At 40.4% G+C, this 12,883-nt stretch overlaps 1 long non-coding RNA gene across 1 annotated transcript; it reads right to left on the reverse strand.

The window, feature by feature from the left end:
* Nucleotides 1-1,510: 1,510 nt before the first annotated feature.
* LOC117665742 (uncharacterized) lies at nucleotides 1,511-3,720 on the reverse strand. The gene is made up of 2 exons (XR_004591456.2): nucleotides 3,662-3,720; nucleotides 1,511-1,945 (listed from the first exon to the last, which is right to left on the reverse strand). It is a non-coding gene; the product is annotated as an uncharacterized LOC117665742 (long non-coding RNA).
* Between the last annotated feature and the right edge of the window lie 9,163 nt (nucleotides 3,721-12,883).

The raw sequence follows: 12,883 nt of genomic DNA on the forward strand, positions 1-12,883 counted from the left end.
AATCATACTCTACATTTGAAGGTCAAAAGAAGGTGAGGTTGGGAAACTGCAAATATTCCCACTTCCTTCCTAATACACAGAGACTAAATTTTAATAAAATGTGCCTAAAGTTCTGTAAAGTTTAGTTAATGTTATTCATTCATTCATTCATTCATTCATTCATTCATTCATTCATTCTTTCTTTCTTTCATTCATTCATTCATTCTTTCATTCATTCATTCATTCTTTCATTCATTTTATACAACTACCAATCTCACATTTGCTGACTGGCTCACAATTAAAACATAATACAAACAACAAACAACAACAGTATAAAGAAACTAATGTTAAAAATAATTAAAACCATACATTATAGTATCTGTGAGAGAATAGACGTTCAAAAACAGCATAGCCGTTATATGAGCTCATTGATGTCCAAGGTTGTTCAAGCTCTTCTAGAGGGCCATCAAGGACAGGACCAGCCTTGGGAAAGGACGGGGGAATCATATTTTTTACAGGATGAATGCAGCAGCAGCAAAGGCTCTCTTCCTAAGGCCCATCAAATGATAGTCTAGAATAAAAGATCTATAGGAAGCCACTTCTGCTGGACTTGATGGGACAAAGAGATGTCACTGAGATGTTGGCAGTCCCTCAAATAACCCAGCCTTGTACCAGGCAAGGCTTTGTGGTTATCACCAGCACTTTGAATTGCCTATCAGGAAGCAAATTAGACCACAAATTTAATTGGACCAGGAAGCAAATTGGTAGACAGTACAGCTCACAGAACTGAGATGTAATATGTGCAGATCTAGGTATGCACATAACTGCTTATGCCCCTGCATTCTGTACCAACTGAAGCTTTTAATATTTGCTATTAAATTGTTAATTGTGACAGTCATAACTCATTTCCTTTTAAAAAGGCCAGCCTAAATGCACACCCATTTTCTGAATTTAGAAGAGGTGGGAATGGAATCTAAGAAGCAAGGGTGAGGTGCTTTGCCTTCTTCCCCTATTGTGGGTCTTTCTGGGAAGGAATGGAAGTCATATGCAAGAAAATAAGTCTTTTAGGGACAGGGTATTTTGAACTGGTCAGAAAGGCCAGTTGTCATTCAGACATCCAGGTGCCTATCACTGTCCTGATGCTATCAAATGCTTCAAACTACTGCTGCATGTACCCTGTGAATGGCACAAGGCAATGCACCATGGCTCTCAAAGAAATTCCTGGAAACGTTCATCCTCATATCATGTACATCAAAAGGGCATCTGCAGCAATATTTTCAGACCACAGACTGAAGCTACCACTTAGAGTGATGACTGATTTTTGTTAAAGTTTGAAATAGAAATGAGAAAGGTTTGTACCTGCCCTTAGAAAATTCCCCTTGAGTTGATTTTTGAAGGTGTTTTTTTTTTCCCCTTAACCTACAAAGGGTGGGTTTGTGTTAGGGATAAGGTGACTTTTAGAACAGAAAATATAAATAGAGCAGACATAGTGAAAACAGCAACAACTACAACGCACTTCAACTACAATTGCCAAAATTCAGCTACTTATTATTATGGCTGGTTTTTAGGTCCAGGCAAGAAGTCTTGTTTTTAATGCACATTTCGTTGAACATTTTAAATGCATATTTTGTTCTGCCAATATTATGGAGTGAAAAGCCATTTGTTGTTATTCTTCAGTCTCCAAGTCATTTCTGACTTGGACCATGGACCACAGCACGCTAGATGCCCCCCCCATCCTCCACTGTCTCTCAGAGTCTGCCCAATGCTCACTGCATTAATGACACGATTTAACCATCTCATCCTCTGCCGTCCCCTTCTCCTTTTGCTTTCAATCTTTCCCAACATCACAGTCCTTTCCAATGAATCCTTTCTTCTTATTTGGTGGCTAAAATATTTGAGCTTCAGTTTCAGTATTTATCCTTCCAAAGAGCAGTCAGGGTTGATTTCCCAAGAAGCCATAGTAAATCTACAAATTACAGTAACAACACAACAACAATGAATAATTATTCAGAATCAGCATGGCCACTCTTGGGAACCTGAGAATTATAAGCTCTATTCAGATACTACAGGTTGAGATGACTCACTACGTGAATGCTCCCAGGAAGTGATGGCTATCAGTGATATTACTGATACTGATATAAGAGTTTCTCATGTACATTCAGTTTAATATGCAGGAGAGATTCCTTCACACATACCATAGATTGTACAAAAGTTTCCATGTGAGTAATTATCCTGCTATGGGTTCAGGCTGATATGGAAGCCTGTATAATTGTAAATGTGCCAGTTTTCTTCCTGCTGACATTCTTCCTGGATATGGAAAGTTTATAATATTTATAATTTACAATATTTCAATTAAATAGGGGGCAGGACTTATAAGGAACATTTTCAAGATCGGTAACTATAATTTTGTTAGCCCAAATAGCACACTAGTTCCACACGAGTTTATATTTCAGCCACCAAGAGAGTTTCAATATAAAATCTAAGTGACTGTCAGATCAGCATTATTCATCCATGAAGCAATTAATTCAGCAGTTCGTTTTGAGATTAAGGCCTAGGAACTGAGAACTTCACCCAGTTCCCACAATTAGTAAATGAGGAAAAGACCAAATGAATACAAGTCAAGTAAACTTAGGAGCAATCTCTAGTCAACCCAAACATTATCAATGCACACAAATGCAGGTGAACATATTAATTCACATAATTCAGCTATTTCAATCCTACTCCAGAAAGTTCTAAGAATAAGAAGGCATAAGGAGTGAACTAACTAATCTTAGTTAGATATACATAATTTTATTTCAGTTGGTGGTGATGACAGATGAGTTAAATCCAAATTTTTATGCAAGAAATGAGTTTGGGGAAGTGAAAGTATTCACTTTCACAAGAGAGGTATCCAAAGGTACAAATGATCAAATCCTGGTAGGTAATCTATCCTGATTCATGAATCTGATCATTCAGTCAGTCTTCCAGTTTATAAAGAAATATGAGGGAATAATATTGTCTTAGTGAAAAATGAAAAGTTGTGTCAGAAGCGAGAACATTTTAATAGGTTTCTTTCTCACATTCAGTTTATTTGAGTGAAGGATTCTTTGTTGGTGATATATAAATTATTATGAGTAGGGAGTGTTTTTAATTGTAAAACTAAATAGACAATATTTTTCTATAAAAATGTGAACATTTGAGAAGCAAATTATTTTTAAGTATGCCATTTTTACCCAAAGAGGAAAAGCTTTGCTGTTTTAAAATAATATATATGAAGATGAAAATAAAATAATGGTTCATTGTCCTATCCAAGTAGGCTATCTTTGTGGAAGGGGGAAAAAAAAAACCCTTCTCATTTTCACAACTACACTGACTAAAAGGCAGTTACCTAGCAACATTTCATTGTGTTTACAACATTTCATCCAATCTGAGCTCACAGATGTGCTCCTGAAGCTAATATACATACATCATGCAGCCCCTCCTGCTTTGATGAAGAATATGAGCAGTATTAAGCGGATTATGAACTGCTTTCTATATAAACAAATTAAAGAAAATGAATACAAATTCAGTATTCATTGGCAATATCTCTCTAAAAATTTACAGTATGTTGTCAGGCACTTAAAAGCAGCCTTCAGTAAGTTGAACATGCTTCTAAGTATGAGAAATTCTGGAATTGCAGCCATGTTATGTTCACATTACTCACCAATTCATGGTTGGATTGCTAAAAACAGCTTAGTTTCCCTTATGCATGTGTCAATATTACAAAGTGTATCCACAGAATCCTATTGTTTCATCAAGAATGTCAGAATTGTGGCACAAGAGTCATCATTTGCATATGTCTGTATGACTTCATAAAATATATACTGATGGAGCTGAGCTTGGTATCATGATGCTCATTTCATCCTCTTCCCTCCCAATGGATGGCCTTGTATACTAATTACAATACATTGCTTAGAAGAGAGAGGACAAACAGTTCTAAATCTGTTCACCTGTTTAGTATGCGCTTCAAGGTTTTGGTTACCATCTTTAAAGCGCTCCATGGCTCAGGACCTGGGTACTTGCGGGACCGCCTACTACCACCAATAGCCTCCCACCGGCTGGTACGCTCTCATAGAGAGGGGCTCCTCTGGGTGCCGTCGGCCAAACAATGTCGACTGGCAGCCCCCAGGGGGAGAGCCCTCTCTGTGGGGGCACCTACGATCTGGAATGAGCTCCCCCCAGAGATACGGAGGATCCCGGATCTGCGCACCTTCCGCCGTGCTCTAAAGACCTTTTTATTTCACCAGGCGGGCCTGGCCTAACTTTCTCCCTCTTTTTAAACAATTTTAATATTTTAATATTTTTAATATTTTTAATCCTCAAAGTTAAATTTGTTTTAAACTGATTGGGGTTTTAATCTGTCTGGGCCAAACTATTTAATTTGATTTTATTTCTGCTTTTTAAATTTTGTATTTATGTATTTTATTGTTGGCTGTTCACTGCCCTGAGTCCTTCGGGAGTAGGGCGGTATACAAATCAAATAAAAGTAAAGTAAAGTAAAGTAAAGTATGATTATAAGTTGCTTCCATCCACACTTCCAGCCAAAGGAACGTCTAATGTATGGTGCACTGCCATTGACTTCAGCCATGAGAGGCAATGAGAGATAGCACATTATCATAAGAGCCGAGGTGGCACAGTGGTTAGAGTGCAGCACTGCAGGCTACTTCAGCTGACTGCTAGCTGCAGTTCGACAGTTCAAATCTCACTGGCTCAAGGTTGACTCAGCCTTTCATCCTTCCGAGGTGGGTAAAATGAGGAGCCAGATTGTTCGGGGCAATATGCTGACTCTGTAAACCGCTTAGAGAGGGCTGTAAAAAGCACTATGAAGCAGTATATAAGTCTAAGTGCTATTGCTATTTTCCATTCTGCCACAACATGAAAATGCAAATAGCCTTAGTAACAACATGTCCCCACCATATCCTCCAACTTTCTGCATCCCTCATCATAAACTATGGGATAGAAGTGGCTCCTGTCCCATTATATGGGATGCTTTTTCAATTATATTGATGTGATGTACACAGAACCAGTTCATAAAAAGCCAGGTTCAAATATGGGGCCTTCTTACGACAAACTTACATGTAGTTCTTTATTATATAATACTCTGTTGTGGAAAAGAAAGTATAAATTCCACCTAAAAGATTCATATCATGAGGCAAAGCAGAAATCTTTTGTCATAAATGACTGTTATTAGAATATTCTTATCTAAATCAGTTTATTTTATATCGGTTTAGCCAATTGCGAAAACTCAAAGCTGTGTATTCAAACATTTCCTCTGCATCCCTCTCCTTCCCTGCTGCCTAAGTCCAGCTTCAATACTTACTGACCAAAAAAGATTATTTTCTTGGAAAAATATGTAAATCTCTTTTCTCTTCTTTTTTCCCCCTATTCTTCTAGCAATAGAAGTCCACTTTGCAAAATTTGTTCCAAATAGTTACCCAGTTTTTGTACAGAAGAACATCCATTTTCCCCAAACAGTAAAACAGAATTCTGAAAAAACCCCTGAGATTCGTGATGACCAAGCTGCCAAAAGAACTGCTGATCTCACTACTTGCAGCAGGAGAAATAATAAAATCGTGGCTATGGTGGGGAAGCTGTGCTGCAAATGTACTTTGATAAATTGATGGAGAATTTCTCCTCTCCCTGAGAAATTGTTTGAAATGACACGTCTAACTTCCCTATTCATAAATATGGGAAAGAAATCTGAGAGGCCATTTGCACATAAGACTGTTTGTGTTGCGTTTCTGACCAGCGGGATAGCTCTGGATAGAGACTCACCACTCTATTGTAACTTTGCCTTAATCCTGATTGCTGTACCTCCTGATATGAGATGTTGCCTTGATTTGAAAAATTGAGTTCCTTCTCTCAATACCTTGGATTGAAATATTAAAGCAGACTTTCTTGGTCTAGACCAGGGGTGTCAAACTCAAGGCCCGTGGGCCAGATCCGGCCCGCTGGGTGCTTAGATCTGGCCCATGGGGTCACCCTGGAAACAGTGAAGGACCAGCTCGCAGTGCCTCTGCCAGCGGAAACAGAGCTTGGGAGGCTGCAACGGCTTCCTGCAATCCTCTGCCAGCAAAAATGGAGCTCAGGAGGCCTCCCCAGCTCCATGTTCGCTGGCAGAGGGTTGCAGGAGGCCGTTGCAGCCTCCTGAGCTCTCTTTTTGCTGGCAGAGCACTTGGGCCACCACAGGCACCCTGACATGAGTGACGTCAAGTTGGCCATGCCCACCCTGGCCCCCAAGGTCAAACACAACCCTGATGTGGCCCTCAATGAAATTGAGTTTTACACCCCTGGTCTAGATGGCTGCTTTCTCCATGGAAAATGGATGAAGCTGATGGTGCAGCTTCAAAGGGTCCTTCAGTCAAAACTTCACAAAAATGAGCTATTTGCTCACTGCATATTTGGCAATACTTGCATGTTGATTTTGGTCCAGATTTATCTGGAGTTCTCTTGATTTCTTGTGATTCTACCAACATCCTTTCTACTTTATGTAAATGCTTCAAATCCAGACACAGATTTCATTCCTTAACTCTTGATAAACAAAACAAAAACAAAACAAAACCTCATTTAAGTTATAACAAGTGGTAATGGCAACAAGAGTCAAAACAAATTATAACAATTAGCTGTCTTTTTTTGCTGATTATGCATTACAACCATTCATTGTGATGTGGAAGAACATTGGCAAAAACTATTATCTCAGCAGATGGCAGCAACTAGCACAAGTTGGCAGATCTTGGAAGCTAAGCAGAGTCTGTCCTGGTTAATACTTGGATGGGAACAACCTTGGAATTCCAGTGTTATAGGCTAGACTGGGAAGATGGGGAAAAAAATCTAAAGGCAATGGCAAACCACTTCAATAACAATGATAAGGAAACTGCCTAGCTTCAATCAGCAGACTCTGAGCATAAATTGGGGGCGTTTCAATCCATAGTTTACGTTAAAAAAAATTCTGTTGTATACATGGTATGATTTCAAGTCCTTCCAAAAGTGATCAGCAGGTGGCGGTAGTATTCTGTCCGTTGCCTCCTTATCCAAAGAGCATCCTTTTCCCCCTCTAACTACCTATGGTCTGGTTGCACTCAAGGAATGGTTCTGTCCTCTGGGTCCTTGGCATTCAGAACTGTGTTTAAAGAAGAGACCATCCAGTGCCTGAATATCTTTGATAGGTTTTGGTATCATTGTAAGCAATTTAAACAAAGAGCCTACAACTGGTAAAATATTTTTTACCAAAAACTTCAGGCAACATTGTTACCATGGCTATTTACAATTCCTTTTTTTGGTGGTCAAAAGAGCTTACTAACCACTTGACAATCATTTCATCATCTCAAATTTACCAGCAGACTATCCAGAGCAATTTTCTTTGCTTTTCTGATTAACAGTATTGATTATGAATACATTTTTTTTTCTCTTGAGGAAATTTTCTCCATAAAATCAAGACTCTAGAAAATCGCCTTTATGCAGCAACCTGTTCTCATAAACCCGAAAGTCTACTTTGTTCCCTATTTTGGGGGCAAGAAGGTCATTATTTAATCCATTTTTCTCTTTAATCCTCTATTTTTACCACCTATGTTTCCCTGATTAGCCAATTTAACATATAAACTCTTATAATTTCTTAGTATCACCTTGTCCTTATTTACATAATAGTTTTTCTTCTCTACTTCTTTCCTTTCCTTAGGTTCTGTTGTTTAGAATTAGTGCACTAGCCCTTATGGTAAGGCAGGACTTCCTAATCAAACTATTTTGTAGTCCATGAGAAACTCCTGGGTGTTTTCTTGGTCTTTAATACTCAGCTCAGCTCAGCAGGCTTTATTGTTCACTATCCATGAGCTTTTAATGATATTTCCCCTATTTTTTAATTTATTTATACTGCAGCTTTATAATTTTTTTTACATTTTTTAAAATGTAAAAGGTGGTGTACATGCCTAATGCTCCTTTTTCCTTTTATTTTCCACACAACAACAACATGTTAACAGAACAGATAACAGATTAACAGAGATATACAGAGCTGGAGGGGACCTTATAGGTCATTTAGTCCAACCCCCCCACCCCCGCTCGAGCAGGAGAACCTACACCATTTCTGATGGATGGCAATCCAACCTCTTCTTGAAAACTTCCAGTGATTAAGTTCCCACAACTTCTGAAGGCAAGCTGGTCCATTGGTTGATTGTTCTCACTGTTCTTTCAATAGCACGAAAGCCATCAGGCTGAGCCAACAATAAGCAGTTATCATTATCACTGTGTTGCTGCCCGAGAAAGCTAGGAATATCCAGGTGGACTCAAGAGGATGGCTGAGGGAAGCTGTTCTCAATCAAAAGGCCCATCCAATGTCCACCCCCTGAACTGGTTGCCTTCTGGTAGGATTGTCATTGCCCAATTCTCCCTTTCACATCTGTGATTTAAACTCATTCAGTTAAAAATATTCAAACCAATAATCTAACACCACCAAGGGGGAAGTATTCTGTCTCCAAATAAGGAGTAAGTTTATTATAGAAAGCCTGAAAGGATTTGGTCTCTCAATGAAATCAGCCCAGATTCACTGAGTCCATTCAACACCAAGAACTGGTTTTCAGAATTTTATTTAGCAGATGCAAGTTAGAAAAATAAGATGTATTTTTAGCTACATTTATAATGGCACTGTCTCTTTAAAATGACCTTTTCTGGCTCTAGACTATTTATCTCCCCTCTATCCTGAATTTGTAAGCCAAACTCATAGCTTAATAAAACCCTCTGGCATTCAGGCAGCCAGGCATTCAGCAGCAACCAGGCTAATGATGAGTAAGATATTACCATTGTTTCACAGTTAAACAATGTTATTAAAATAACCTCTAACCCTTGATCATTTAATCCAGAGCTGTCCAATCTTGGCAATTTTGTGGATTTCAACTCCCAGAATTTCCCACCAGCATGATTGCCTGGGGAATTCTGGGAGATTAAGTCCACAAGTCTTCAAGTTGCCAAGGTTGGACCCTGCAGATGTAATCCTTCAAAAAGTAAGGTCCTTCTCTGTGGGGCAAGGGGAAGGTTTCATAACATTAGAACATTAGTCCAGTGATCCAACTATGGAAAATGAATGTTAATATTCCTGCAGTCATTGGAATAAGCAATGAGAACAATTCTTGTCTTTTTTTTTTTGCACAGATACAAGGAGAGCTGTAAGGGTAGCTATTCTAAAATGCAACTTCTTGTGTTGTGTCTTAAAAGGTCTCCACTCCAACTTGTTGTGTGTGTTATGGTGAAGTGCTGTCAAACCAGCATCTTGGTACATCACACCTCCTGTAATAAACCTAATAAACCATACGGCCTAGTCATAAAAAGATGAGCATTTCAAGCCGTCCACAGTTGCTCAATAGTGAGATAGCAGCATATCAAGTTTATCTATCATCTATCTATCTATCTATCTATCTATCTATCTATCTATCTATCTATCTACTATCTATCTATCTACCATATTTTGCGGTGTATAAGACGCACCGGAGTATAAGATGCACCTTAATTTTGGGGGAGGAAAACAAGGAAAAAAGTATTCTACCTCTGCCTACCAGCATTTAAGGTGGTGCCGCCCTCCTCCTCCTGCAAGCGAGAGGTGCAGGGACTTTCCCCCAAAGAGACCCCTCGCATGCTCTGGGGGGAGGAACAGAGCACAGCCTGAGTAACAACCCTCTTCGGGACGGTCTGGGGGGGAATCGAGAGAACATCTCGCAGGCCAGACTGGTCTGACCGCCAAGCCCGGAAGTCTTGGGGAGGCAGGGCAGAGTTGCCCCCCCCCCCCAGCATTTTGCAGAAAGTTTAGTGGGTGCTTTACGGAGAAGTTCCTGGGCCCTGCTGTGCCCCCATCCCAGACACTGAGGGGGGTCATCTCTGGTCCTTGGGGGAGGAGACACATGGCTCTTGCATCAATCAATCCCCCCACCCAGCTCCGCGCCTGCACGGCTGCCCCCAGGAAGCCGGGACCCCTGCCCGGTGGGTCCCTCGCAGCGATAGAGGCACCAAGCAGATCCGGCTCGATCTCGGGCAGCTCTCCCTGCTGGCTGGCTGGTCCTCCTGCCGCCCACCCAGAAGGTGAGCGCCCCACCGCGCGGGCTCCCCTGGGTCGGGTGGGCAGCACCGAACCGAGCTGCGGGGCTCTTCGGGAGTGGCAGCGCTGGGTGACACATGCCCGGACTGGAGGCTGCCCTCTGCCCTGCCCTACCTCTGGCCCTCGGTCCAGGCCACCTTCCGCATGCTGGGCGCTCTGCTCTGGCTGCGGTGAGCAGGCAGCGCTCCTTCAAGGCGAGGCGCAGGCGAGGCGGCTCTGCCCGGGGCCTTGCAGGGTGCCACTGCCAGGAAAGGAGTGTTTTGGTGGGGCCCAGGAGCCGTCCTCCCCCAGATCCTCGACCCGGCTGGCTCCTCGGCTCACTCGAGCCAAGGAGCCAGCTGAGGCTCCTCGGCTCCAAGGCCGAAGATGCTGAGGCCACGGCTCCAAGGCTGAAGATGAGCTCTGCATTGCCCGAAGGCACCCAGGGAGCCTAGCCTGTGCTGAATCAAAGCCTGGCTGAGCACTGGAGGAGTTGGGGCCGGGGGCTGGTCTGCATTGGGGCTCAACATGAAGGCCTTTGCCAGCCCACAACAGGCAGGTGCCTGTTCCCTTTGGTTTCCTGCCGCCTAAAAGTGCTTTAAAGCCCGAAAATGGCGATGGGTGGGGGCTGGCAGGTAGGCGGGGCTACATTCAGCGTATAAGACTCACCCAGATTTTCGCCCCCTTTTTGGGGGTAAAAAGGTGCATCTTATACATCGAAAAATACGGTATCTATCTATCTATCTATCCTGATGAATTTCTCTTCATCAGACCTATGCAATCGGGACAGTGATTATTAAAACCAACAAAAGTTGGCACAAATTGCCCATGCTTATATCCATGGTTATTAGACTCCTACTAGTACTTTCAACCTAACACTTTCCTCATAGGATGCTATGAATCTGAATAGAGCTCTAAATGACTTCAGAATATTTATTGTTGGAGTCTATTAATCTGGTTATTCTTTTATCTTTTTCTCCAAGATAATGTGGGAGGTTATCATTATTATGGAAATCTTAGATGAAAAGCAAAACACGGTTCTTTTTATTAGCATTTTAATAGCTTCCTTAAACGTAATTTTTTTTCAACTTTGTGCCAGTACTCAGTAGGAAAAGCTGTATAGTCTAGTAGAGAATTCTACTGAGAGGCATAACAATTGCTGTTATATATCTCAGCAATCTTCCAATAAATAATATAAGACTCTTGTTTGCATTTATCAAAGTGATCCTTAAGCAAATACCCATATGCAGGAAAAAACCTGTGCATATTTATAACTGTAAATTTACATAAAACTGCACATAAAATCTGCCATTCCTTTTAAAAATACTTCCTATGAATTTCCATTAAAATCATCATGTAATTATACTAAAGATACAAAAAAAAAGTGTGTGAAAGAAATGTTCTACAACTGAAAGAGCATTGCTTTACAAGAATTCTGACATTTTCATTCCTGTTAGTTGTAAAAGAATAAAACCTAGTGGGAAAGTGTCCATTATAAATGTCCACAAAAAATATTAAGTGGGTAATAATACAATTTTAACTATGTATACCACAAATTAGAGAACACACACTCTTATAAATATATGGTGAGACAACATAGAGGCATTAAATCTGGAACATAGTTTGAACTAGTTTTACTAGGTTTTATATTAGTCCAGATATGCCTATATTTGTCTGTGTTTGTATGTATGTGAGGATGAGAGTGTGTGTATACCTTGTGCATATTTTCATATATAAATGCTGCTCCTTTCTGCCTGCACTTCAGTTTGTTAGTAGGTGACTTCTTCCTTTTTCTGACTTTTGATCTTCAGACTGGACTTGGACAGAGATAGAAAATGTGTCCTAATAGAGACTCTTCTTAAAACATAGAATCCCTGAATATATATCATATTGGTCATTGAGTCCTTAGACATTCATTGTTGTGTCACAATGTACAACATTCAGGAATGTTGTATTTTCATCAGGAATAAAGAAATATAGGGAACAAGGAGTGGCATTTTATTTAGAAAAGCAGTGTGGTTTTAATCAAATATGGATGGAAAGAGAACAGACCCCAAATTTATATTCCTCTTTGTCAGCAGTATTTCAAATTACAGAAACAGAATTGCTCTGGTTCAGTACCTTTTGGATTAAAGGACTTTTTTTTTTTTTTGCTATATACTAGGTTGATGTATGCAAAAGCTGTCCATTTGGCTTGATTCTCGATGACCATGCTAACATTTTTCCTTTATGGGGCGGGTTTAGAAACTATGTCCTGAATTCTCTATGGAGTAGCAGGAAAAATTATGATATGTCAGAGGAAAAAAAATACAAAAATCTATTCTGATTCTCTTCACCAAATGGAGTTTTTTCATCTATCATCTAATTTTGAGACAGAACTTAAATTGGTGCTCAGAACAGAAAGCAGTATGCATTATGTACAGTGTTGGCCAAAATCCTAAGAGATTCAGAGTCATCTTAGCTTCAGGAAGGAAGGAATGTAGATTATGGTTTTGGAAGATCTTCCAAAGCTCAGATCATGTTCTACAAGGCCCTTTATTTGGTACCTAGTACTGTAACAGCAGGAAAGTGTTGCTGTATCCAAAGAGCTATTGGAGGCAAATCCAGGTCCCAACTCTGGATTTCATTAAAAGCTAACAACAACTTTAGAAAGGGACACATTACCCCTTGAGTCACCCAAATCCTTTCTTGGCCACTGTTTTGGCCCCTTCTGTTTTCCTTTTCATACACAAACTGGGAGAAGAAGTCATGAAGAAAGTCAGAGGGAGAAATATATGTCCTGTGGACCACTAAGCTTCTTCTATTTGGAGAAAGTATGTTTCATCTAGGGAG

The sequence above is a fragment of the Pantherophis guttatus genome, chromosome 1, assembly GCF_059756535.1.
Source record: "Pantherophis guttatus breed Tessera chromosome 1, ASM5975653v1, whole genome shotgun sequence".
Lineage (NCBI taxonomy): Eukaryota > Metazoa > Chordata > Lepidosauria > Squamata > Colubridae > Pantherophis > Pantherophis guttatus.